We start from the raw sequence: 27,100 nt of genomic DNA, 5'->3' as shown, positions 1-27,100 counted from the left end.
GAAGCCTAGCTGAATTGATCCTTTATGAATAAATTTCCCAGAGCTGACCTCAGAAGTGGGTCTCCCTAATGATTTCATCGTCATCTGCCTGCGGACAGGAATAATAGCAGGCAATCTTCTTTGGCTGCATACAAGCAACTGCAATACATCTGTCTGAACAGCCCAGCCATCCATAAGCAACTTCTGAGCTACTCAAAACCTGGGTAATATGTGGAGGATGGCAGGCAGCGAATTGAATTTCCTGGCACTTTCATGCACTCCTGCTCCCTGCTGTTTGCTGTGTGGTGGTGAACTACTACGGGCTCTCTCCACCTGGTTACTGGGAGGAAGCTGGCAGCATCCAGGACCCTTGTGCCCTTCCTCGCCCTACTGCCATCACTGTCACGCGCCCTGCATGGAGGAGGAGCGTGGTTGTCCCAGGAGCAGTGCTCTGGCCACAGGTTCTAACTTATTAAAATAAATCTTCATAGAAATGAGTCTGTGCTGAGTGAAGATTGGCTGCCCTGCGTGTGCCAGGGAGCCAGCTCGCCCTTTTAGAAATGCATGAAACATCCCGGTGCGCTTGACAGTGCCAAACACTTCCCTGTCTGTCTCGGTTTTCCCTCCAGATCATCCTTCCAAATAAATAGCTTGCTTGACATAAAAAGGGACGAAGTTAGTTTGAAGCCAGACTTGGAGTCAAAGCATATGTGTCCTTCCGTGTCGGTCACTGGCTGGGTGCGCCGGCTGCTCCTTGCCCAGCTCCCAAAACTTCCCACCAGGGGAGCAGAGGCTGTGGCACGAGAGCCCTGACCTGGGCTTGGCGCTGCTGTTGCAAGACCTGTAACTTGTCCACCGTGTCCACGGAGCTGCTTTCCTGGCCCGCACCCAGCACTGATTGTGCCAGTCTGTTCTCAGCTTCTTGGTATAGTAATGGGTAAGGAATGTTACAGGCACTTGAGTCTCTCCTCCTGGCAAGCTCTCTTCACTTAGCTCTTGCCTACCAATTACCCTGCACAACCGTACCTGGCTTTTCTTAAGCTCTGCCTGTCACCACATGGGCTGTCCTGTGCTTACAGACCCGCTGTGAACTGACTCAGCCAAGGGATCCCAGCCAGCACCAAGGCAGTGCTCAGGCGTTGGCTGCTGCCTCCACCGGTGCATAGGAGCCCCATGAACAGGCTCAGGACCTCGTGGGAAATCAAAGGCCTCTCCTAGAAATGTCGTTGGCATCCTGTAGCACTTCAGAGCTTCCCCTTTATGCAAAAAAAACAAACAAACAAACAAAGTCGGCCGAGGCAGTGATGCTGAGACGATAGGCACATCAGAGACGAGAAAGTCGAGTTCAGCCTGCAACACCGCAGAGCAGCGGTTTGCTCTTAGCGTTCGTTATTGGTGTTACCGTCGTATATTGACATCATATGGCAGCTGGGTTTTTTAAAATGCTTGCCTTCACACCAAGGCCGTCATTTGCTAATTGTCTGTTCTCTGTGTTTGGGGCCTGAAATGTGTGCTAAGAGGTTTTTCTAAGAGAAATTGCCTGTTACAGGTGGGTCTGTGTGCTTATTACACCGTCTGGAAGGGAGCTCATTTGGATATCATTTTGAAATTCAAAACCAGTGGGTGCAGGGAGGAAGAAACAAGCTCCCTTCTTCGCTCTTTCCTAACATCTATCCACAGCCTGGATTGCCAGCTTTTTTGGTTTTGAGTGCCTTGCCGCTATTCTGTTTTTCTTGATTTTTTAGTTTGCTTCTGTTTCAGTTTAGGAATAGTTCTCACTGAACACTTTCTTCCTTCTGTGCCACCTAACAAAACTAATCATGGAATGATCTATGCAGGACCTCCCAAATTTCTGCTACTGTACAGCATTATTTCTGTGCTCTTTCACCACAAAAGACATGGAAAAAAGGAAAGGGACAACTAAATAAAAGGGAGGCTTATAGCTGAGAGACAGAAGTCTGAATTTGCAAACTAATGACTAATTTCCCTAAGTACTTGCCTACTCCTAATTACGTCTAGATTAGATTCTTGGATTGCTTGGGGCAGGGATATATTCTTTAAGTGCCTTGCATGTCTACGTCATAAGAGAATAATTCTGAATTATGTGTAGCCAGTGAAATGCATCCACCAGAATTAAATTCCACTTCTGTGCTCTGATTTTGGGGAGAGAAAAACAGCTTGAAGATCATAATCAACCTGAGAATACTCCAGATTTTCCTGGCAAAATCATCATTTACTTTATCCTAGTTACCCTCGTGGAAAAGCTTCAAGATCTCTGGGACTCTCAGTACTACAAAAATATGTATTTAACACACAGTAATGCTGTGCACACGTCACTGGGGCCCTGTTAAAGTACTGAAGAATGAATGATCGTGGTGCTTTAAAGAAAGTCTGCATCACTCCTTCTCCTGGCGAGGTTTTGCTGAGCCTGCTCCTGCCTTTCTTAATAGTTTCTGTGTCTGCATGGTGAGAGGCAGTCCCTCCTGAGCATTCTCATACCATGAGTGAACACATTTCTCCACCCAAAACTTGTTGTGACACATCTGTTTCATATTGAGACTGCTGGTTTGCTGCTAAACCCTCCAGCACAGAGTAGTCTTTCAGGCATTTATTCTGCATTCCAGCTCAGAGCTATTTGCGAGGGGAAGAGAAAGCAATGCTGTGTCTTTCATTTAAGAAGAAAAAAAAAAAAAAAAGAGAAAATGACTACCTTTTGGAATGCAACTTGCCTTTTGTAGTAACCCACGTGGAAGGGGAGGCTGTAAAGAAGACAGAGCCAGTGCTCGGCATCCCAGATGGAATAACTGAGTTGCTTTGGTCGGCATATCTTAATATTTCTCCTCCATCTTCCAAGGTAGTTTGTTCTCTAGCTCATACTTGCTTCTCTTACCTTCTTTTCTTTCTTTTTTTTTTTTCTTCTTGTTTTGTGTTGTTGCAAGTCATGTCTTTGGCTGTGGTAGACATCTCATAGATTTCTGGTAGTAAAACAAGAGTATACAGTTCATATGAAACTATTGAGGAGGGACCTAATGCATCTTTGTGACTTGCAAGCACGTTCTTGCAAGGGCAAAATAATTTTCAGGAGTTTATGTTAGGTGATGTGGTCATGGGCACTGCTGTTGGCTCTCCTCATGAAAATTGTTTCATATGGTGGGACAAATTTTAGCCAGGTGTTTCCTTTTTCTTTAAGTTACATATTTTTTTCCAGAAAATTACATATCACATAAATGCCATTCAAGATTTAAGATATTTATTTTTCTAATAGAGAAACAAGCAAACAAAAAGTACCCATTAAAGCAGTTCCAATGAGAACTGATATTGTTACAGGGTGTTTTGTATTCAATTATTATGTTCCTGGCTGCAAACACTAAAATACTTCCTGTTGAAATTGGTTACTAACTTAATGTTCTCTTTAATATTTAGGAGTGCGATTCTTGGTAGCTTTTGACTTAACTAGGGCTAATTATCCTTCTTGCCAAACATTTTTTTAAATCCTTTCTGTTCTATCTCTAAATGATATGTCAGGAAGAAAAAAAAAATAAACAAACAAACAAAAAAACAACACTAGTAATAGCATTTGAATTAAACTTGCTGAAGGGGAGTAGGATGAGGAAGCAGAATTTTCATTTAGTTTCATAGGGTTTTTTTCCTTACAGAGGTTCATATTGTTTTGTGCAAAGTAATAAAATCACTAGCTTTTAATTAAATTAAAACAATGGCTTGCCTAAATCGTAACTACATAATTTGTAAGTACCTATATGCATGAAGATTCCCATTTAATTATGAATCAACCCAGAATGCTTCCTATAACCTGAAGAACACTGACATCAGTGGCTTCCATAAACACCTACAGCCAATGCAAATGTCCTGTTTCTTGATTCCTGTTGTGTACACTTCAGTTATGTTTAATTCATTGTGTTCTTCAATCCCCGCTGTCTCTCAGACCCCTCTGGCTCATTTGCACGATGTAGCAAACTGTACTTGATCGTCGCTTTTGTACGGTATCGGCAGCCTCGGGGAGGTGGGATGGTGTTCCAGCTGGGGAAGGCCTCTGGAGCCAGGGGTCTGAGCAACAAAATAAATAAAATGGTCACATTAGATCTCCTAAATTGTGGCCCTCTTCAAATTACTCAGTGCCTTTTCCTAATCAGTCTTGAATTGTGCTCTCCTCACATATCCTAGCTATGTTCTTCACAGTTTGTCCTAATTCGTTCTACATCAGGTCCAAACATCTCGTGAGGCATTTGCCTTCCATGCGCGATTACCGCTTCGCACAGATGTCCTTAGGAGTAAGCTTGCGAGTGTGGAGAGAGCTAACCTATGCGTTCTTGGGTCAATATTTTGGGTGATATCTTGGGCCATATTTTCTCCTTCCATCTCCACGAGTGGCATCTCCTTCCATCTACTCTCGGCATGCAGTGGCCTGTGAAGCATGTAGGCCATGGCTGGGCCCCGTTGGCTGGCAGGGCCAACCGAGAGGCGGAGGTGCCAGACGGCGCGGGGGCAAAGCTGGGCAGGAACACCTGCTCGGGGAAGGCCCGCTGGACTGGCACCCCAAAGACACCCCCGCCACTAATGAATGAGCTTGTTAAAGCTGTTCCACCGCTAAAGCCTAATCTTGGTGAAAGGTTCAGAGCTCCTTTTTATGAACATTGTTAGGCTAATCTAACTCTGCGGAGTTGCATCTAAATGTCCTTGCTGAAAGTGGTGGGTATCTGCAGCGCTCTTTCTTTGAGAGAGAATGCTTTGTTGGCCTTTGTCAAAGAAATTTCCATTAAAAAAAAAAAAAAAAAAAAAAGTTGAAGGAATAAGGAAGATCTTTAATCCACCAGTGGTTGTTTACAGATATGAAAATAATATAGGTGACTTAAATCCCACATCCAAGAGAAAGCACAGCAAATGCTATGAAGTTATTTCTTCCACATGAGAGCGAGAACCTAAATCATTCTGTGCTCTTTTAAAAGTTTGGAGATATCTTTTATTTCAATGAGAACCATATAGGCTTTTGTGTGTGCTCAAATGTGCAGAATAAATTGAAACTCGCATTCTGTGCGCTGTCACACATCGCGCCTGGAATGTGGTTGTACTTCTGGCCTGGTGAGATCAGGTTGGTTTTTTTTTGTTCAAACATAAGGGTAATTCATTCTTCATAGTCAATTGAACCCGAGCATTTTCAAGCCAGCTGCCAATTGTGCTACGTGCATTACTTGCTTTGTGGTGTGTTCTTTTGTCCCTGCGGTAAGAAAGTAGGAAGGCTAGTCTGGTGACCTTAACCTTTTTGGAGGTAAAACCGAGTCCCTTGTTCGTCCAGACTAAGGTTTTCACTGAAGTTTTCCATTTTTTCTTGCTTTTCTTCTTTTTCTCTTATCTGAGAATAATGTCCTTCCTCTATGTGTATGAATTTTGCAGAGCCTAGGAAAAGCAAGGAAGCATATCGGTAGGCCTTGGTCCTGGAGCCCAACATTTCCGCATTTCCTTTCACAGGGGAAAGGTCACCTTGTCACCCAGTGCTGTGGTAGGCTCAGAGCGGCTTTTAGAGGGGAATGTGAAAGGAAATTCATCCTTACCTGAGGGAAAAAAAAAAAAAAAAGAAGAAGAAAGAAAGAAAAAAAAATCACTATTAAAAAAGCTTCCTTGGAGGTTGCAGTTTTGCTCAGTCCCTGTCTGCCTCTGGGACTTTTCTTTCTCTCTTTTAAATTGTGACTGTGCAATAACATCCTCACCCTAAATGGGTAAGTGTGGGGTTTTCTTCTCTTTTTAAGAGTTTTAAATGATCAGAAATTAATATTTTGATATATTGCTTAAATCTGTAGAGTATTGGCACCTGAGGCAATCACCAAGATTGAATCATTTTAAAACCAGTATATGCATACTTTGGGGATAACTTGAGGCATTTGTAGGGTTCTGAAATGTTTTAGGGGTTTGGTTATCTTCTGCCTGTTTTTGTGTTTTCCTCCTGTTCAGAAATGCTTCTTTTTCAGCGTAGTTTTGTGTTGGAAAAAACGGTTTGTGTGTGTTGTGTTGAAGTGCAGTACAGGGCTGAAATCCTGGGAACAGCGTAGTTTCTTTCATTGTCAAAACATGTTAAGAGTGAATCCCAGAGAAGGAGCTGGTGTACATACTGTTATTTGGCTAGCTTCTGTTTCTTACCAAGTAGACCAAAGCGGTTACTTTAAAATTAGATAAATTTTGGATCTGTTGATATATGAGGTATGTTGCTGAAATATTAAAAAGAAAAAGGAGGTGGTAGAATTGAGGGTTTTGACTGCTTCTCTGTATCCCTCTGTGGAATACTAAAGTTGCCCACTTCTATGCGATAAGTTTCATTGCAAACCCCAGTAATTTGTGCTTATGCTTGAACAAAATGAAATAAATGAGCATTGGCCTGTAGGTGAGTCTCACAGGAGACTCCTGCAATACCAGTCAGAAGTGCTGACACTTACAGAGTTTGAAGTGTTGATGAAGTCTTCATTTGGAATAGTTTTCTCTTACTGCCTTGTATATATCTTAAAAATGCAGTGTTTCTATTTAATTAGAATTATTTTTTTTCTTGCAGTTGAAGGAGCTAATATTATTCCAGCATTGTGGTTTAGATATTACTGTTATACCACTGGGCATACCCAAAGACAGGCATTGTGAAACACAGAAGGAGTATTTACAGAGCAGTTTGTCAACTAGCCTGACAAAATGGTGTAAAATATGCATCTGGAGTTTAGATTCTATTTTATTATGTTCTGTTTACAGATACCAAATCTAGGAGATTATCAATCCACATTATCAATGTTAAGGGAGTATAATTGGTTATGTCCCAAGAATCAAAAGTTGGCAACGCTTACTGTCTAGCCAAACTATTGAGCTTTTTACATGACTATCAAAGATGTTTGTTGATCTGGGATTTTATAACCCTGTATTCCTTCTTCCATGGTATTACATTGTAGACTTTGGGATGTTTAACTCCAGAAATTAGACCCCCTTATACTCTTCAAATAGTTGTTTTTTCCTTTCATATATTGCTTTGGTCACCAGATGAGAATGGAATAGATGCTTTTGTTAATCTAGCATGAAAAGTTGACATCTGTTGTCCTGTAAAGCAGATTTCCAAGTAAACTGTAGAAAATCTGTAATCCTAATAAGAGGATGAACTTGACATAATCACTACTTTTAATAAAATAATTTTTCCATTTTATTGGAAGATAATTTAGTGAAACATGGGAAAAAAAAAAAAAAAAAAAGGAAAAATGTAATGATTACATTAATGAAACAGACAAACTTAGTTTTGTTATTCCATTGCTCTTGCAAATCCATAGCGTAAAGTCCTGATCTGTGAGTGAAACTGAAGACTGGAATCAAATATGAGAGGGCTTTTTTCCATATCTCCAGCCTTTAGAAGGAATAGCAAACCAAACACCACCAGGAGTTTAGATGAGCAGCTGGATAAGGAAGTAGCTGGGAGAGAAAATTGCAGAGAATATGGAAAATACTTGATCACCCTGAAAGGAAGGATACCCTTGGCTGATCTGTGGGCATCACCAGTCCTGTGCACGCAGCACCTGGAGTGCCTTTGCAACTGATAGAGAAGAGAGGTGGGTGTATAGGCTTGTCTGGGATACAGCAATAAATTGGGGGTTGTTAAACTTCCTTTCCTCCCTGCCCTCCTAAACTTGTAGCTTCTTTACTCAGTTTCAGGTAGGGTAGAAGGAGATATTACTCGAGTGGAGTGGGAATCATTGAGGAAGAAAAGAAGGCAAGGTAGTCATGGGATTTTCATGCAAGGATGCTGCTAGATCTTGATGTTTGTCATAGTCAACTATATATATTTCTATATACTGGTAAACCTTCTGCTTAATAGGGAGAAGCTGGAATTTCCAGATCTTTTTTGTACTTCGCAATTTGCCACAACAAAATGCTAAGAACTAACTAGTATCAATGATAAGCCTGCAAATCTTCATTTACTTTCTAAATAACAGCGTGGGTTTTTTAATTTTCTTCTACTTCACCTGGAGGGGTAATGGGCTAAAGTTGCACCAGGGGAGGTTTAGGTCGGATATTAGGAAGAACTTCTTTACTGAAAGGGTTGTTAGGCATTGGAATAGGCTGCCCAGGGAAGTGGTTGAGTCACCACCCCTGGAGGTCTTTAAAAGACCTTAGATGTAGAGCTTAGTGATATGGTTTAGTAGAGGACTTGTTAGTGCTAGGTCAGAGGTTGGACTCAGTGATCGTGGAGGTCTCGTCCAACTTAGACGATTCTGTGATTCTGTGAGTGAGACTAGCTCCTTCTGACTACCCAATACCCTTCGAACAAGACCGATTTCACTCTGGTGTTTATGCATCGTTTTCAATGCACAAATGTGGGCCCCCTTTGAAACTACAGAGCCACAAGATGCTCAGATGAAGACTGTCAGTGGGACCACAGGCTTCCCACCTCTGATGTGTCCTTTTTTTTCAGTTCTCTTTTAAAATGTTTCCTTCTTGAGAACTTCACAGTAAGTGTCTGAATGCATCAGCAGTGACTTTCATTTCACCTCCTTGAGTCTCTTCTTATAGCAACATCTGGGAAATTCGTTTAATTTACTTCAATGTGAAATTACTTTCAATTTGTCAGACATGAGCTTTTTACTTTAAGTGTTTAACTCCCAAGTGAAGCACATATCATTAGCTGATATTATTTCAAGAGTTAAATTTTGGGTAACTAATATTCTAAACCGTAGCCAAATCCAAATATTTTGGTGACCGTGCTTTAATAGCTCCTCCAATTACTTTATGATAAACAGAAATAATCAGGTAGTGTATATATAAGCATTCATTTTTACAGCAACAATTCTTCCTCAGTAAAAAGCACTGTTGTAATAAAACTCAGGAAAAAGAAACTAGGCAGATCTGTTTAGTTAGCTCTGCATTGTCAGCTAAGAGTTTCAACTGACAGCAGAATGCAACCTGAACACTTTGGGTGTAGGCATTGCAGACACCCCATATAAAGTCATCCCAGGAAACTATCTGTCTTAATGTTATGGTATGCAATTTGTCTTTCTGCTTCCTCAATTATTCCACCATTTCTTTTTACCCTATTATGCCCATCATCATGGTACATGAGTATCTACTGCATGATCTTTTCCCAGCCTGTCCTGGAGGTATGCATGCATAGAGTGGAAATTAATTTGGCATGAAATGCTAACAGTACATAAGAATTCATGTTTAAGCTTACCTCAGCAGTGGAAGATACACACAATATAAAGTAATGTCATCATCCTAAATATACGCAACAGTGTCTGATACCCTAGCTATTAGCCAAATAACCAACTTTGTGTGCTGCTCTTCCCCAGCCAGCTGTAGGCTCTGCTGACACCCTATAATACTGTGATCCTTTCTACAGGGCTTGCCCATTGCCATTTAGCAGCTGAGAGACAAAGGGATGACGGTGATGAGACATCGCCTTTCCCTCCCTTCTTGTCCTCTCATGCCCATCTCCCCCACCCATGCACAGGGATGCAGAGCGAGGTGCGGGAGCAGAGCAGCCCCACGTAGAAGGATCTGTGAAAGGCAGGAAGGCAGCATGTAGGGGGATTATACTCAGTTAAGTGGCCTGGCATCCAAGGATGTCAGTGGACAAAGTAGAGGATTCAAATGCCCTAGTTTTCACTTTATTACTCTAATTTCTATTACATGTATGACAGACTGAAATCCCTCATGGACAGCTCTAAGCCCCATTCACAGATCCCCAAAATAGCACAGACTCCTGTCCAAAATGTTTCCATGGTGTCTTGATACTTGTTTACCTGGAAATGGTATTGGTAAAGGGCTATCAGTGGTCTTCACCCTTTCAAAGCGTGCTTTTCTCAGGTTTCTGCTTTTTCAAGCAGCTCAGCCAATATATTGGGCTTTGCTTCTGAAGGACCTCTTCTCTTTCCCATCCAAATAAGAGCAATAATAAGCCTCTTTGATGAGACAGTGGATTAAAGCCACTTAAATCCTTACTGGCCTGTCAGAGCAGTGAGGAATTTAGATAAAGATAACCAATATGCATAAGATGGTGCTGTATTTACACATATAGGAGTGTGTGTGTGTGTGTGTGTGTGTGTGTAACTAAATGAGCAAATGAAATATATAAGTGAATGGGTAGGTGTCACGTAATAGGGGTGTCAGTGATTGCCGAATCTCTGCACTGAAACAGGATCTCATAGAACAGGCCTGGAATTCAGCAAGTACATATCCACTCAGGAGAATTAGTAGCATCACTGTGTTTAGATGACTTGTTTAATTCAGAGTTAATTATTGAATTCATGCTGAAAAACAGTCTGCTCATCTGCTGCTACTCAAAAGCTCCAGGAGGCTGGATAGTACAAAACAGTCATTTTTGAGGAGTGATGCTGAAATGCAAGTAATTTTCTTACCTTTTAGCTCCTTCGTGGCATGCAGCCCTTATAACTTCAACCAGGTGGATTGGAAAGGTGCTGCCAGTAATCGCTGATGAGTTCTTCACAGAGGGAAGTGAGGGATGGAAGCTTGTAGCTGCATAACTGTTTAAAAATCTTTCTTCCAATTATGCTACGTGCAACAAGGTTTGTAAGCATCCACTGAAGATACAATTTTCTGAGCTGCAGAAATTTATTGATTTTGTTGTATTTTTTCCCCCTCCTTCGTGGACTTGGTGGGAAGGATTAACTTTCACTTAGACTCAGCCTTCATTTATCACCCGGTTCTCAATCCTAACCTGCTGCTGAAATGTGGCAGGTGGTTTTGCCAGTAATTGCATGCTACTTCATTCCATTTTAAATGAAAATATAGAGAACAGTGGCCTTCTTCTCTCTTCACCGGAATACTTCACAGCTGTATCGATTGAGAAAAGGCAGGAGAGTGGGCTCCCCTCTAAATTGGAGAGATGTGTTAACCTGCTGTACCTTCCCTCAGGAGCTGGTAACTTAATTTCTGGGCAATAAGTTTCTGACTCCAGCATGACTAAAAACAAAAAATTAAATGTCCACTTTTTTTTTATTTAATACAAATAACTGAACAAAATCTGTGGTAGGCTTCATATTTTTTGAGTATTTAAAATGAGCAGAGGCTTTTCCTGTGGACTGGAGGCAAGTTTCTTGTAGGGTATAAATATGCCTCATCTCATTCTGAGGCCGGTAACCATGCTTTGGTACAAGGTGGCTTTTCTTCGGCCCCAGCTGTGCTAAACGCTATTATAATTAGCACGACGGTTAACTTAATCAGAGCACTTGGCTCGGGAGAGAGGTGTTACAGAGTGCACCGTAATTAGCATTTTTATTCCTTTGATCCTGAGCATGCTCTTTATTGACAGAAGTATCAAGTACCAGTTCGTTTTTTGGTGTTTTTTTTTTTCCTCTTAACACTTCAGGAGGCAGAAATATAGGTGGCTGGTGAGATTACAAATTTATTAAGGAGGGCTTTTTATTTATTTATTTAAATACAGCAGCCCTCCCAGAGGAAGTAGAAGGGAAAATGATGTGCATATGTGGAAAAAAAAAAAAAAAAAAAAAAAAGAGGCATCAGGCCTCACTGCAGTGTGTGGGCAGATTTACAGCCAAGAAAACACCTCCAGGTCCAGCTGCAGCCTGTTGGAACTGCGTGGGCAATTTGAGCAGCATCCTAACAATTTTCAGCACGCTGCCGTGGACCACATGGCTGTAGTTTGCTTCTGTAGTTTGCTGCTGTTTCCTTAAGGTGAGGAGGAAGCTTGCTGAGAATGTGATCTGTCTGGCAGGAAAAAAACATGGGTTTGGATAATACTATGGCAGCGAAGGTCAGACATAGCTGCTGGTGTTAGCAACAGCTTTGGTCCCCGACACGCAGGCGGCCGCCCTGCCTCTTGTGCCCAATGGAGGCAGGTGGCCAGAGTGTGCAGCGGAGCAGATGAGTAGCTCAGCTTATGAAAAAACATAACATTTATGCTGTCAGACAAAATGCTGAAGACTTCCAAACTTGCATCTGGCAGCTGATTGCAGGGGAGGAGAGACAGGGAGAGCCGAGATGCCCGAGGGGCTCTTCTCGTTCCATGCCACTGAGTGGAGTGGTTACCTGCAGTAGCAGCAAAGCCAAAATGTTGAAGTGGGGGGCACTTTTGGTAGATGAAGCTTTTCGGTACTCTCACCTTTTGGGAGATAGCCTTCATTAGGTTTGATAAACATGCTGGCTTTTCTGCCTGCTCTGCAGCCGGATGCCTGTAGCACTTTCTATCTCCAGTGCATCCATGCTGCACTTGGCTTAATTTGTCCTGGTAAATTCTGAGTGTCCATTCAGCAATCTGGAAACACAGTTTTAGACTCCTTTATTTTATTTTTTTTTTCCATTTCTTCTCATCTCATCATTATTTTTTAAGTTTGGGGTGATGATAGCTCAGGTATTTGGTTGGCATATCCTCTGTATTCAAGTTTCCTACTGCCTCAGTAATTTTCGCTGTTGGTTTTAAAGAGAAGGTTCAGTAATGTTTATTACAGATAATGGAAAAAAATAAGGGAAAAATAGTGAGGTTCTCCTTGTACAAGCACTTTGCAGGTTTTTACAGTTTTTTATGTGCATCTTTTTCCAGCCTCTCACAAAGAGGAAGAGCTTTCACACACCTGTATTCTTGCAGTTCATTTGTATCTGCTTTGCCAGCAGAAAAATCATATGCTAATAGAAGCTGTAGAGAATACAGCCGTCATTAAGGGGCTTCCTATGTTATCCTTGAATTCACTAGATTACTTTTATCTTCTCAGGATGGATAAGTAATTTTTAAAACATTTATGTAACTAGGTTTTAGGTCAATAGCAGGTTAAACGGTTTACTTAAGTAATCTTTCCTGATGGAAAGTATGTGGAAAGACCCTTTCTCAGTATTTTTTCAAGATTATATTCATATCAGCATTAAAGCAGCAAGCAGCCTCCTTGACAGTAGACTTGGAAGATACCCATTATTTGAGAGACATGATAAAAACAGTATAATCTTTTCCAATACCCATACAAAGCCAGCAATTGTCTGTTTCTGCCATTCCAGTTATTTATATAATTATGCTTAATGCCACACAGATTGGAGAAGAAAAAGAAATTGTTACTGCTGCTTCTGATTAATATTTTTTCCATCCTGAGATCATAAAAATAGTAAATGCCTCTTATGGTGGTAAAGAGAAGAAAGGGCTACGGATTTGCAAGCAGTTTCACAGAGGAGCTGAACTGGGTGGGAGAGCGTGCCTTTCCTGAGTCTGTCTCCTGGCCACATACAGGCATGATTCCCTGAGTTCACAGACTGCTAGGAAACACTGCCAGCACCTAATATCACTTCTGCAATGTTAATGCCTTCATTAAACTAAAGCATGCGGTATTTTTGCAGTTGGTTTCAAAGGTACCGGATTTTCCTAGTCCAAACCTGGCTATATCCAGGCTGTCCTGCTTTGTCCAGTCCTACCGTGTGGCACTCCTGGTGAAACTCTGCCTGTTCATCAACCAACAAGTCTTTAAATACCAAAACACCTCCCCGTAGTCCTGCTGAACATAACTAGGCGAGCCGGGGAAAAGGAGCTCTAGGTGGTGAGCCCCTGCTCTCCATCTGATCCCACACGCTGAAGCGATCCAAGCGTGCCTGGGAATGCACCTGGGAAGCAGCGCGGCGCTTTCAGGCTCCTGGCTTAGGGGAGCAGTTTGAAGCTTTACAGACCTCTTCCTGTCTTGAAATGTGCTGCACTCGCCTGCACGCAGCTTTAGGTATTTGGATTACTTCTTCACGGTGTCTAAAGAGAAGGAAACTGGCTATGTGTTATGTTTACAGCATAAGGCTCAAGTGAGGAGTTCAGATTGGGTTCAGCAAAGCTGCTGCAGTCACTTAAAGCAGATACAGGAAAAACTGAATTGTGGAAGCCCACTCAAGAACTAAATATGTTCTTATAACATATATAATGTTATGATCATCTAGGTAGCTCAGCTGTAGTGTTATACACTTAGACAAATTCACTCAGCCTGTAAGTTCTGCTTGAGCTAGATAGTATCATTTTTAAGACATCCAATCTCAATTTTTTAAATACATGAGGTAATGGCAAATTCACTGCATGCAAATGTAGAAGGTTCCAGTGACTTCATTGCATTTTGTTTCTAACAGCTCCCCCTCATTTTTAGCCTGAATTTTGTCTCAAACTTCCATTTTCAGCTTTGTATTTTGTTGTACCCTTTATTAAATTGCTCTTTTTAATGTAAGTGTTTATGGACTGTGATCGAGCCATTTTGAACTTTCTCTTTGTGAAACTGAATAGATTGAATTACTTCTGGCTCTTGCTTTAGAGCATATTTTCCTGACTCCAAATCCTTCTTGCAGCTCTTTCCTGAATGCTTTCCAATTTGTCAATATCTTTTGTGAAGTATGGATGCCAGACATGAACGTGGATGCTTGCAGTCATTTCAGTATCGCAGAATGAAGTGACAGAAGTAGTCCCAGGCTTCTCAGCCATGTAAGAGAAACTGAATCCTGCCACTGCAGGAATGAGGGCAACATGAGCTTGCACAGAAGACCTGGGCTTGCCACCCAAGCAGTGGAAGAGAGAGCGTGGTAGGGGCTGGGAGGAGCTGGTTCCTGCATCTCCTCCCGTCGCCACTTGTGCCAGCAGTCACAGCAGGACGCTCAGCTCCAGCGCAGGCAAAGCAGGCAGCAGGTCCAAGACTACCACTTAAAGACATTGTTTTTCTTGCTACTCTGTTTCCTTGGAAGACCTCAGCTTCCTCTGTTCCTAGTAGTGTTCCTCTGAAGTATTACAACAATGTGTTTTTTTGCTCTGTGTCTTCCCTAGCTCATGTATTGAAAGAGCTCATTAATTGTCTTAGCCACTGCATCTCTGTCAGAGTTTTAGTTGTGGGTCCCTGTGGCCCTGAAGTCATTCTTCAAGTCATTGCTTCCCAAATTAGTTTGCCATCTTACAAGTTTAACCTGTATCTGAAGAAGCATGACCTTGCATTCTGCAACTGTTCAAAGTAATGTGTTCAAAGAGCCCCATATAGCATATTTTTCAGTTCACTCTGTGCTGGCTTGCTCTTAGTCTGCCTGCTGTACCATTAGTCACATCACCTTCACCTTGACTGCCAGGATGCTATTTTCTCCCACGTCACTTAAGACTATAGATTAGAGAAGGACCAAGATCTCTCCATACACAAATCACCCAGAAGTTTCATTTGGTCCCACCTTCCTGAAGTCTCTCCTATTTACTTCCAACACTGCCATGCTGGGGAACATGTGCCTCCACTTCATGCTCATCTCTGAGTGGAAGAATTAAGAAGTCATCTCTCGTCGTATGGTTCTTGTGTTGTACGTGTGGTTCCTACTACTGCAATGCAGCTGAAGATACTGCAGAGGGATATTTAAATTCAAGTCCCCCCCCCTAAAAAAAGCCTAATTAAAGTAAGGAAAAAATTATGAATGCATTTCTATTTTTAGGATTGATGAAACTTGCCTTAACAGAACCTTTGGGCTTAAATTAGTAGACATTCCATCTTTAATTGGAGCGTTTTGCTGCATATGATTGTTTAAAATGAAGGGTGAGTTAATTAGGCATTTATTTAAAAACTAAAACATTCGGGGAAGCCAGCGTGCAGTTTGGGATACGATACAGGCTGTGCAGATAAAGGGGCAGGGAAGGGAGACAGATGAGCAACAGACGCTCGCACAGATCGTAGCTAGCTGTGCTTTCTGGGTGCTGTCCTTAAGCAACCGGGGCAAGACAAAGACGTATCTCCAAGCACACCAAAACCACATTCCAAATACTGTTTTTCCAGCCTGCAGGATTGTAAGGTTGTATCTGTGTCAGGAGTTGCAGAGTATCTCAAGGGGTTTGCTTTGCTTCCACCCCCTGCTGTAGATGTGCTTCAAGGTTGTTGTCTTTGTGCCTTTTGCTGCTACCCACATTATGCGTGCACTAAAATAAAGAGGGATTTGCTGCCCTGGGAGTAATGTCAGCAGAGTTGTGGGTTGTTTTTTGTTGTGTTTTTTTTTTCTGTGTGTGTTTTTTTTATTTGAGGCAGCCAGCAAAAATATTGTGGCCTAATGCAGAAAGGGAAAATCGTCTCAGGCTCTGTGGCAGCCGGAGGTGGATGGCAGCTCCCAGGGGCAGCACTGGAAGATCAGGTCTGCTGATGAGCCCAGGTGATGTTAATTGCAGGAAGCCGGTCCTTTTCCCAGTGTGCCGGATCTTAGAGGAGTTATATCTGCGTGTTGCTGGTGTTTTCCATGCTCGAGGCTGTTTAAAAGAAGAGGAAAGGAGCGTTGGAGTCTGCAAGACTTGTTGTGTGTTTTCAAGTCACTGATGCTCAGCAACCACTTGCTCTTGCTGCCCCTTAGTCATACTGCCCTGAAAACTGCTAAAACAGTTTTTAAAAAAATCAAATATCAGCAGATTGGGCTTCTATTTTCTGTGTGTGACCGTATGCTTAGAGAACCAGACTGCAATTTTTTGAAAGGAGACTGGCCAGCCACAGTGCAGTGCTTCGTTCCTGCCCTCGATGCCATCCTTAGCCATCCTCTGCTGCTGCACGGCTTCCCTCCCAATGCTGGAGCTGTCAGAGATGCATCATTCCCTCCCATACATGCTGGCAGTTTTAAGTACCGTATCAGCCCCAGGATAACCATACAGCTAATCAAATCTGACTGCGAGAAGTATAGTGCTGTGCACACTAGCAGGAGTATGGGAGAAATGTCCCCTGAGTAAGCTTTCCTCTTGCCTGCTTAGAGCCGTGCAAAGTTCAGCTCTTCCAAACACTGCACAGCCACTGAAGTCACACTCGCCCCTGTTGTGTTTTGGAAGCACCTCTGTTTACCTGAATGACATCCTTCCAGGGTGCTTTGCTGCAGACTGAATTGTCCTTTCAATGTGGGTCGTGGAGTTCGGGGGGAATATCCCATGTTTTTTCTACAGTGAGCCTTTAAATCATGCTTCTCTTCGCTGCAGGAATGCAAAGTGGTGGTTTTCTTTACCGAGCACAAGCATGCGTTTGAATCTGAAAGTTGCAAAAATTATATATGACAGTTCGTGATTACAGTTAGCTCTGAAAGAAACGAAGTATTTTACTGATGTTAAACACTGAAAATTAGCATGAAAGTGGTGAATACCTGGATCATGGCATTGCAGAGTTTTTGTAAGAATGATTGTTTGATCTAGTCTAAGAATCCTAATTTCAGGTTTTACTAACTTCCATGTCTTCTCAAAAATGGACTGGTTCTACACCATCCCTGGAGGTCTTTAAAAGACGTTTAGATGTAGAGCTTAGGGATATGGTTTAGCGGAGGACTTGTTAGTGTTAGGTCAGAGGTTGGACTCAGTGATCTTGGAGGTCTCTTCCAACCTAGATGATTCTGTGACAGTTGTCCTTCAGTAGATTACATTTCTCTCCTCAGAGAACACTCTGCTCTGCTTCTACTACATTTCCAGGCCATACAAAACGTAATTAAAAGAGGTTGAATTTATCCGTGAAGCATCAACACAGAAGCAATAATATCATATCAGGAGTCATTTTGTTCCATTGTTCTTAATGGTGGCAGAAATTTGAACAGGGAGATCCTGGTGGTGCAATACAGAGAGCAAATAGGAATGGATGTTTTGAGCATAGTGCTTTAATTTTTTTAATAAAAACTCCAATATGTTAATTTTCATAGAGCCATACTACAGTGCCACAGCACAAGCTGTGCTGGTTCGAGGGAGGCTCATTTTAAGGAAGGAGACTTCCTTTTATAGCAAGTTCATAGCTATCCTTGGTAATTCTCTATTATGAGTGTATTTTGAAAACAAATGGTCATCTCCTCACCCTCTTCTTTCTTTATTTTATTTTTATTTTTACTGTGAGCTGTTTGATATTCCGGAGAGATCCTCACAACAACCTTTCCTATCCTAACAACTCTGCAAGGAAGAAATCAAACCATGTTTCATTATTAGCCCTGTGCAATTCAGCCAATGAAGGAAATATATATATCTTTTAATAATTCCAAGTTATGGAGTTAAATCTTGGAAAGTTATTAAAATTATTCATGCTTAATAATTAGATAACTTTAAAATGCAAATCAGTATAATAATGCTGAAGCTTAGGTATAAGTTATTCTACAGATAGGCAAAAAAAAGGACTTCACATTTCTGAAAAGTTCAAAGTATGTGTTGTGGCTCTCCTTGCAAAAATGAAGTATGTTGTCTTTGTGACACACTTTTATAAAAAATACAAATAGTAACGAATGAGCCAGTGTTTACCATGGGAAGGAGTATGTGGACGTAGCCATTAGACAGGGGAAATTTAGGTTTAGCATTATCAGTTAGAAATACTGCAGTTGAGTGGAATATTTTATTACACGAAAACATCTGTAACCAATATATCCCTCGAGAAGCTTACGTGACCTGTGATCTGCTCGGAAAAAAATGTTTGGGTTTTACGAGACTGTTCAAAAGAAACTATGCACAGCAGGCCATGTCTAAATGAGCAGGGAAAGGCCTCCCTCCTGTTTGCACGCCTCTTGGAAATTTCTGGGAGCTACAGGAATGCATGTGCTTTCCAGGCTATATTTTTTAAAACTTGCTCCCTGGGCCTGTGGCACAGGAAGAGGTCTGGGGAACGTGTGCAGCCTTGCGTAGTACCGTTATCAGTGCCACCAAGTTCAATTAGCCTTGCTGTGAGCTGTCCTAGAGCTAACATAGTCACGGTGGGGTTCGTATCAAGAGGCATGATGTAGGCATCCGACAGCACACATATATTAGATCAAAGTGTGCTGGTGAAACAGGAACAAATAGCATCTTTACCATATTTCTCAGGCCTCAATGTGTACCTTTTCATGCATTTTTTTTTCTTTTCTCCTTCAATGAAACCAGAATATGTCATCCCAATTTCTATTTGGAATGCAGTCACCGCAGCTTACATTTCAAAGGGCTTTGGCAGGAAAACAAAGTGTGCAGCTGCCGAGGCCGTCAGTCAGGTCCTGGGCACTTCAGGAGCCACAGAGATGGGCGGATAGACTGCCTGAACCTGACAGCCCATTAGGTACCTGACCTTCTGCTTAAATGACTATTGAATTCTGGAAAATGGGGATTAATGCTTCCATTTGTTCCCTTAGTTCAAAGGTGAAATAAGCAGATATGCAGGGCGGTTAGAGACAGCTTTGCAGTGAAACGCTGTGTGTAGCAAGGCTGTGTTATGAGCAGCGTCTTAACGTGGTGTTTCTGCAAAAGGGAACCACTGAGCAAAGCTGCAGCTTCTCTTCAGAGGGGGAAGAAGTCAGATTCTGCAAGGATCTCATTGCACTCTAAAGCTCCATAATTAGAGACAGAAAATACTTGTTTCTAGTTACTTCGGTTACTGCCTACACCCAGCCATCAAAATTGGCCAGTACGTGATCTTAGGCTATGGAGGCATGTTCTAGAAGATAGTAAGTCTAGCACTTTTCAGCATAAGGCTACGAAACAAATAGTTTTTTTTTTGCCAGGCGGACCACTGCATTGCCTTCCTGGCATCACTTCCAGTTCACACTTCCTACAAGATGCTCTTCAGCTACTGACACGTGAATGCAGAAGAACAGAGAGCATGCCTAAGTCAAAAAAATATTTTTTTCCTTACAGTCAAGTGAGCTAGTTCTGCTTTTTTAAAAGTCAGCCTTGTTTTGTTAATATTTATACCACAGTGCTGCCTTTAAGTACTTTATTGGCGTAAAGGCAGAGAAAGCCTTTACAAGCATATGAAGCACTTCTGTAACAGGCTCTTTTGCCTGTGATAATAACACTATGCCCAGGACTGGACACTGAGTGTAATTTCCCCCCACAAAAAGACCATCTGAAATATATATGAAAGATATTAAAAGTGTGTGCTAATGGGCTGGTGACGGCGCATGTTGGTGGAAGGCACAGAACTGGCAAGAGTACAAGACTGTTTTGACCCCAGCAAGCAGGGATGCTCTAAGGAAGGCACATCATTCCCAGCATGGAAAATCCTAGATTTCTGGTACCCTGTGAAGTATTTCCCACCCTGCAAAGTGAATCCTGTGAAACGACATTGCTCCCTTTCTGTAAGGTAAGATAGGAGTGTGAAGATGCAGGGAGTGAAAACACGTGCATCTCAGGATTTTACCTCTTCTTTCAGAATCGCAGGGTGGCTGAGGTTGGACAGACCGCTGCAAGTCATCTGGTCCTGCAGGACCTCCCTGCTCAAGCAGGACCACCTAGAACAGGTGGCCCATGACCATGTCCAGTTGGCTTTTGCTCACATAGGGTATGAACTGGAGCCCTGCTTCTGCAAGGGTGTCCACTCTGGTGTGGAGCAGATACCCCAGGTTGGCAGCAATGAACAAACTGCTTCTGTAAGCCACGTAACGGCTTTGGTATTGGCTGAGAGACAGGGCTATTAGCCATAAAACAATGCCAGGTAACTGATACTCTTCTTCAGGGACCCCAGCTAGGATATTTTATGTTTTCATGACTGTAACTCTTAGAAAGTCACATTAAACACGTCACAGATGGGACAGGAGGAAGGGGATGTCTTGTGTCACTCTGGAATGGGCAGTGACTGCTCCGTGTAGACCCTCAGAAACAAAGATGAGTTTCATGGCTACACCTTATGTGTACACAAGGCAGTTGCAGGCAAGCAAGTCTCTGTATGACACAGTTGGCTGAGCCTTGTTTGCAAAAGGTCACATCATTTATCACAAAGCCGCATCATTTGTCATTGCTGACCGGAAAGGGTTTCAATCCTAAGACCACTGTGCAGACAGTGTCTTGAAATGGGACGGCTTGTTTTGTCTAGCGTTTTGAGTCCACCGAAGCCAGGAGGTAGAAAGTTCAAGTCTAACATGACTGGCTGCACATCCTGTTATAGGCAGATGGGACATAGGGAAGGCTGTAGGGAAAAGCACAGAGGAAAAGGGCAGAGAAAGAAACCTGACTAGGGAAGGAGGTGTGTTGTGTGTTGAAGGGAGGCAGTTCAGCCTCCCATTTGGAGCATAAACGTGGTGCAAAGTCTGTGTTTTCACAGCGTAAAAATAGCCACACTGTTGCCTTGAGCAAAGGAGTTGGTAACAGCACGTGGGAAACTCTTTGATAAAACACCTACCTCATTGCTTAACTTTTCTGCTCTAATTAAGTGTTAAAAGGTGAAGAACATTCTCCTGCAATGGCTGGCTACTTTTGTAATCTCTGAGTCCTTTTCACAATGCAAAAAAAAAATACGAATTCCACTTTTCCTTTGAAATGGTGGAAATATTTAGCTGGAGAGAAATGGTTAAGTAGAAAGAATGCAGAGCAGTATCAGACGGGTGACATGACAGCAGCTGCTGGCATGCTCATATTTTACCCATGTGATTCCTACCCGTTCCAACCCAAATAACTGAGTTAAGAAATGTTGTAAATTAATGTAGCTGAGTTTTTTATTATACAGCAAATAATGATTTCTGCTGTTCTGCTATTGACATCATCTTATTTCACTGCTGTGATGTTTAACAAGAGGTGAGTAGTTCTGGTAATCCCCAGGAAATCTGCATGTTGTTTACCAAAACCCCCTGTTTTAGAGAAGAAACACGCTTTGCCAAGGGACCTGTGGAATGTCAGACTAGGAAAATGCTCTTGATGTCAGAAAGGAAAAAGCGCGTGTGTGTATGTAAAAGCGTGCGCCTTCACGGTAAGCACACGGAGGCACTTGGCCAAGCCATGGTGCTTTGTTTCCAGGAACAGGAGGCCACTAGGGCCAGCTGCTTTCATGAGTCTTGCTCCCAGGTCTGAAGACAGTGGTTTCTGAGAAGGACCTAGCCTCTTGTATCTGAAAACACATCTTGCCTTTCACCTCTGAAACAAGTGGTAAGAGACAGCTCTGCCTTTTTTTTCTTTCCTTTCTTCTGTTGTTGTTTCATCCAATTTGACAAAATCATGGATTTAAATTTGTTCTGAGTGTAATATTGTAGGATTTTTTTTTCTCTTTCAAATTTTCCACTTAGTTTACTGATTATAAATGCTTAAGAATCTGTTTGAGCTCTACAATCCACTTGTATTAATGAATTTTCTTTTGTGCTACTTAGCACACAAGGTGAAACAAATGAAAATCTGTATTAATAATTCATTAGCCAAGGAATTTCTTTCACTGTAACTCAGTTTAGGATTTGTAGACCTCTTTGCATAAATCAATTGATTTTAATCATAATATTCCAAGAGGGTTTAATTCATAATAATTTAAATGTAATTGTCTTGGGAAGTTCTTTAGCCTTGTTATGGGCAGCTGGTTCTTGAAAACAAAATTTAGGAATTATTTAACTTCAAAAACTTGGAATTATTTTTCCACAGCTGATATAAAGTAAAATAAATAAATTAAAGGTGCCGGATTTTCTTTGTATAAAAGGTTAATTAACTCCAAATCCAATTGTGTTCTAATCTAAAATTAAACATGGAAAATAAAAAAAATAAAAAAATAAAAAAAAAAAAACCACACACACACAACCATGGAGTAGGTGCAGAAAGTTCCCTAAGCCTTTCACACCTCACCATGATTCAGGAAGAAGGAGGGAGAAATTAGTGCCAAAGCAATCAAATCTTTTATCTCAAGCACTATTTTCAACAAGGTACACTGATCTCGTTTTCCATCCTCCCACACATTGGAGCTTTGGGAATACTCGGAATAGGGTTGTAATAGAGACTTCAGTGCCAGGTGGCTACCAATCTTTCAAACAGACTACTGGTTTGAGTCACAGCAGAAGAAATTAAGGTATATCAATTCAAACAGGAAGCTGATTTACTGTGAATTGTCAGAAATCTCTCTACTTCCTATGCTTCAGCTAGTGTTGAAATCTTTAATTGCTGCATGTGGAAGGAAATATTCCTTGTCAAATATGGTTTTCTACTGGATGAGTAAGTTTTTAACACTGCAACATTACCAACAAGCACAGTGGGGCTGTTGGGCTTGTGGTGACTTAGAGGTAATGCCATGACCTGCTCTGTAACCTGGGGAGTGGGACCTGAGGTGGACACAGTGTGAGAGCAAGTGTTTCTCAAGATGAGAGCAACATCCACCTCCAAAGATGTCCAAGCACTGGCTTGGACAGGTCACTGGCAGCAGATCTGGTGAGCGCAATGTGCTGCTGCCATGGAGCTAGCCTTCGGCCTCTTCTTGCTGATTCTTCCTCTGGCGGGCACTCTGGTGTCCATCACCATAACTGATAAGAGAAAGCCCTGATGGAGAGATAATCACAGAATCACAGAATATCCTGAATTGGAAAGTATGCACAAGGACCATGGAGTCCAACTCCAGGCTCCGCACAGGACCACGAAAAATCAGACCATGTGTCTGAGAGCACTGTCTGAATGCTCCTTGAGCTCCAGCAGCTCAGTGCTGTGCCCACTGCCCTGGGGAGCCTGTCCCAGTGCCTGACCACCCTCTGCGTGCAGAACCTTTCCCTAACCCCCAGCCTGACCCTCCCCTGTCCCAGCTCCATGCCGTTCCTTCGGGTCCTGTCGCTGTCCCCAGAGAGCAGAGCTCAGCGCCTGCCCCTCCACTCCCCTCGTGAGGGAGCTGCAAGCTGCCATGAGGCCTCCCCTCAGGCTGTTCTGCTCTGGGCTGAGCAAACCCAGGGACCTCAGCTGCTCCTCATCCATCTTCCCCTCTAGGCCCTTCACCATCTTCATAGCCCTCCTTTGGACACTCTCTGATAGTTTTGTGTCCTTCCTATACTGTGTCATCCAAACCTGCACACAGTACTAAAGTGAGATCCCTTTCTGGGGGATAGCATGGCAAACCATGGGTTCTGCTGAGAATGGTTCCTCCTCCCATGTGTCCTTGATGCATAGGGAAGCACGCACCAAAAGGGAAGGGAGCTCCTGCTGCACTGGCCACCACAGTGGTGGTGGCGGTGGCAAGGAGGGAGCCGCCTGGCGAGAGCTTCCAGCCGGGCCTGTACAGGGGTTCAGGGAAGTTCTCAGCACTTTGTGGAGCCAGTTTCAACAGCTTTAATTACGTCTGTGGTTTGGATCGCTTTAGTTGGCCATTAAAATTCATTTTACAAAGAGTCATATCGAAAGGAGTGAGGAATATTTGTGGCCACTGTGGATTTCCTCCAGGCCTACAGGAAGAGTAAATTAGTTACTGAAAACTTGACAGTTTGTCCCGCATGCTTAACTCTTTCCAATCTGGAAGCTGCTTTGTCATAGACAAGTGACTTTGAAAGGAAATAATATGCCCGGGGCTTTTTCTTCTTTTTCCTCCTCTTTACGGTAGAGCTGTAATTGCAAAAACAGCAAGGAGTGATTTGTTTGAACAGGAAGTGTGGGAACTTCCTTTATAAATATTGTCTTTCCCTTCATGTGGAACCAAACATGGTTTCCTCAGTTTGTGGAAAAAAGTGCTCGGACTGAATAAGCAGCACTTTTTCCCGTAGCTCATGCCCTTTCATATAAGCATGAAAGGAAGGAGTTCCATGAAAAAGGAACAGATTATTAGTCTGGGAATGAGTAAAAATTCCCAGGTGAGCTTGGCCATCAAATCGGCTGGCCGTGTGCCTGGTCATTGCCTGTAGATGCTGGCAGCCGACCTGCCGTGGCACTCTGCAAGCACGTGTTCGTCCTTCAGTCGCTGGTTGTGCTCAGTAGCACTGGGCAAGTTAAGGTCCCATGGAGGGGGCGTGAAATCAGTGTTTGCAGAGTCTGTGCTTGCAGAGCCTGCTGTGACGTCCTCCACCAGATATGGCGGGATCAGTCTGAGCCAGGCTGGTATCTCAGTATGGAATGTTTTCTTTTAGGGAAAGAAAAATAAAAATGTATCTTTCCTAGTGAAGTAGAAACAACAAGCCTACACCCTTCTCAGAGCGCAGCAATACCTCTGAATTATTTGCAGAGGAGCAGGCGGCAGCTCTGCAGGCTGGATGCCACGGGAGGCCAGGCAGCTGCCCTGGCACAGTGCCTAGGGAACAGGAGCTGGGGAGGCACAGGGGTGGCTTCCTCAAATCCAGGTGGGTTAAGCTGACAGAGCAGGGAGCAAGTTCTAACTGGGCAGGCAAGGCGCTGCTGGACTTCTTACTTTCATGTTTGTTTTGTTAAGATGGGCACGGTAAGCAGATGCAGGAGGCCAGCTGGCCCGGCTTGCTGACATAAATAGGTGCGGATGATGGGAATCAAGGCAGGGGGTCTGGTTCCCAGCTCTGAAGGACTCCAGATCAGGAAGAGAGCTCACAGAGGAAACAGGGAGGGGGGCTCAAAAGTAGCTGGCGGATTCTCTGAGAGGCTCTGAAGATGGAGAAGAGCCCTTGTGCTTGATTTGAAGGAGGGCAGTGTTCTTGTAATGCTGATAATTAGGCAGCGTTGTCTTGTTCCTTCATTTTGATGGACAAATCAGACATCCCTGGTATTTAAACCTGGATTGCTCTCTTGCTTGCTTATCTGGCCAGCAAGAGGCTACTGTTGTATTAATGAGAACGTTCTGATTTTTACACATTTCTCGGTTGGAAAGATGAAATTTCCATCAAGCTTCAAAGCAGGCTTTGTGGCAATTTCTTTTTTGTGTTCTTAGAAACAAACAAAATATATAAAATTTTCAATGCAATGTGCTATTCCAGAAAAAAAAAATGAAGTTAACAAGACATCTAAAACTTGACTGGTCCTTTCAGTGGGGCTCTGGCAAGGCTCACCGTGCCGGGAATGCTCACAGTGTTTCAGATTCAGCTGCAGAGGAATTAGCATCCCAGGCTGGGGGAGTGGGAAGTGAACCCTGGGTGATCTTTACTTTCTTTCCTTTTTCTTTTTTTTTTTTTCCTTGGCTCTACACTCAAATTAGCTATCTCTGTTCCTCCCGCACTTTCTTCTCTGTTCAATGTCTTGCAAACACATTTAAAGCAAAAACCTGCTGTGTTCAGGATACACTCTCCATCCTTTCAGGCTTTCCTTTTGGTTTCCACAACATCCTTTGCTGCTTTTTCCTTACATGACTTATTCTCTCTCATCCATGTCATGTCCCCGTCTAACAATCTTTTCTCCTTTTTACCTTCCTACACTTAACATTTTTTCCTCTCCCTCTTCGCACTCCCACTGCCATGCCTGCTCATTTTTCCAATACGGCAGGCTTTTTCTAATTTAGGGAGTAAACCTTCAAATTCTTGTGCAAGTCCTTCCACTGACTGCATGATTAAGGGACTACCGGACTGGGCTGGAGTTTGTCAGATGTGTGGGGAAAGGTAAAAGTCTGCTAGTGAAGCCAATTTTAAAGCAGTCTTAATTACCTTGGTGGTTTGGATCGCTTTGGTTGACCATTAAAATGCATATTTCTAAGGCGAGGTGTGCACCAACGGTATTGTATAAGTAATAAAGAATTTAAAGAGCTTGATATAAAAGACTTTATAGAGGTAATATATTACTTCCAGTCGAGAGAAATAGAGGGCACTTTAAAATTAGTTTTACTAGCACCGTGTGTTTAAAAAAAAACTTCTTTTTCCTTTTGTTTAACCTCCTCTGCAAGCCTGGGCTTGTTTGAGGCTCCCAGGATCCAATTTCATATAGTATCCTATTTCAAATCCAGGCCAGAGCAGATCGATAGAAAATCAGTGCTCTCAGAAATAAAACTGCCTGTGGAATGCCTTCAGCTCCGTGAAGATGAAGGGGGGGATGTAATACCACAGACACTGATTTTCTTTTCTGAGATGGGAGGCTCTGAAGCGGTGGCTGTGGATGTTGCACAATTTACCTTGATTGAACAGTAATGATCATTGGGCAATTTGGGTGATTTTTGTGTGTGTGTGTGTTCTTCAGTTTGCAGTTAACAGCTGTGTTTTGTGAAGGGGAGGCTGGGAGGGGAATTGTTGCTGAGGTTGTTTTAAGCCAAAGCAGCAGCTATAGAATATTTTATAGCGGGAGCAGAGCTACCTGTAAGTCTGCGCATAGCTCGAATACCAGAGATTTGTGGTAATTCTTGTGAGATATTTACTGGCATTTTGAAATGATCAAGCTATTTCGGTACTTTGAAATCTGTAGGTGAATGAAAGCTAGTCTATTAACTGGCCTGTGTTTATACCAGTATTTACGGGCAGCACAAATACAGATGACAGTCTGCTTCGTTTTCAGTACACTTCTCTGTGTGCCTCCTCTCTTCCATGGCCAGCAAGGAAAGATAAAGAAAAAAAAAAAAAAAAAAAAAAAAGAGAGAAAGAGATATTTGGGTCA

At 42.6% G+C, this 27,100-nt stretch overlaps 1 protein-coding gene across 6 annotated transcripts in view; it reads left to right on the top strand.

The window, feature by feature from the left end:
• Positions 1–27,100, top strand: part of PLXNB2 (plexin B2) — a 259,144-nt gene that overhangs the window by 110,541 nt on the left and 121,503 nt on the right. Inside the window, exon 1 of one of the 6 annotated variants that reach the window (XM_072033099.1) lies at positions 2,706–2,833. The exons of 4 other annotated variants lie outside the window; for them this stretch is intronic. The gene's annotated coding sequence lies outside the window, so the exon portion shown is untranslated. Of the gene's footprint in view, positions 1–2,705; positions 2,834–24,780; positions 24,901–27,100 lie in introns of those variants that run through there. One more of the 6 variants, XM_072033101.1, reaches the window with a different exon arrangement.

The sequence above is a fragment of the Anas platyrhynchos genome, chromosome 1 (genome assembly GCF_047663525.1).
Source record: "Anas platyrhynchos isolate ZD024472 breed Pekin duck chromosome 1, IASCAAS_PekinDuck_T2T, whole genome shotgun sequence".
Classification (NCBI taxonomy): domain Eukaryota; kingdom Metazoa; phylum Chordata; class Aves; order Anseriformes; family Anatidae; genus Anas; species Anas platyrhynchos.
This window is presented reverse-complemented; position numbering and strand designations above follow the sequence as displayed.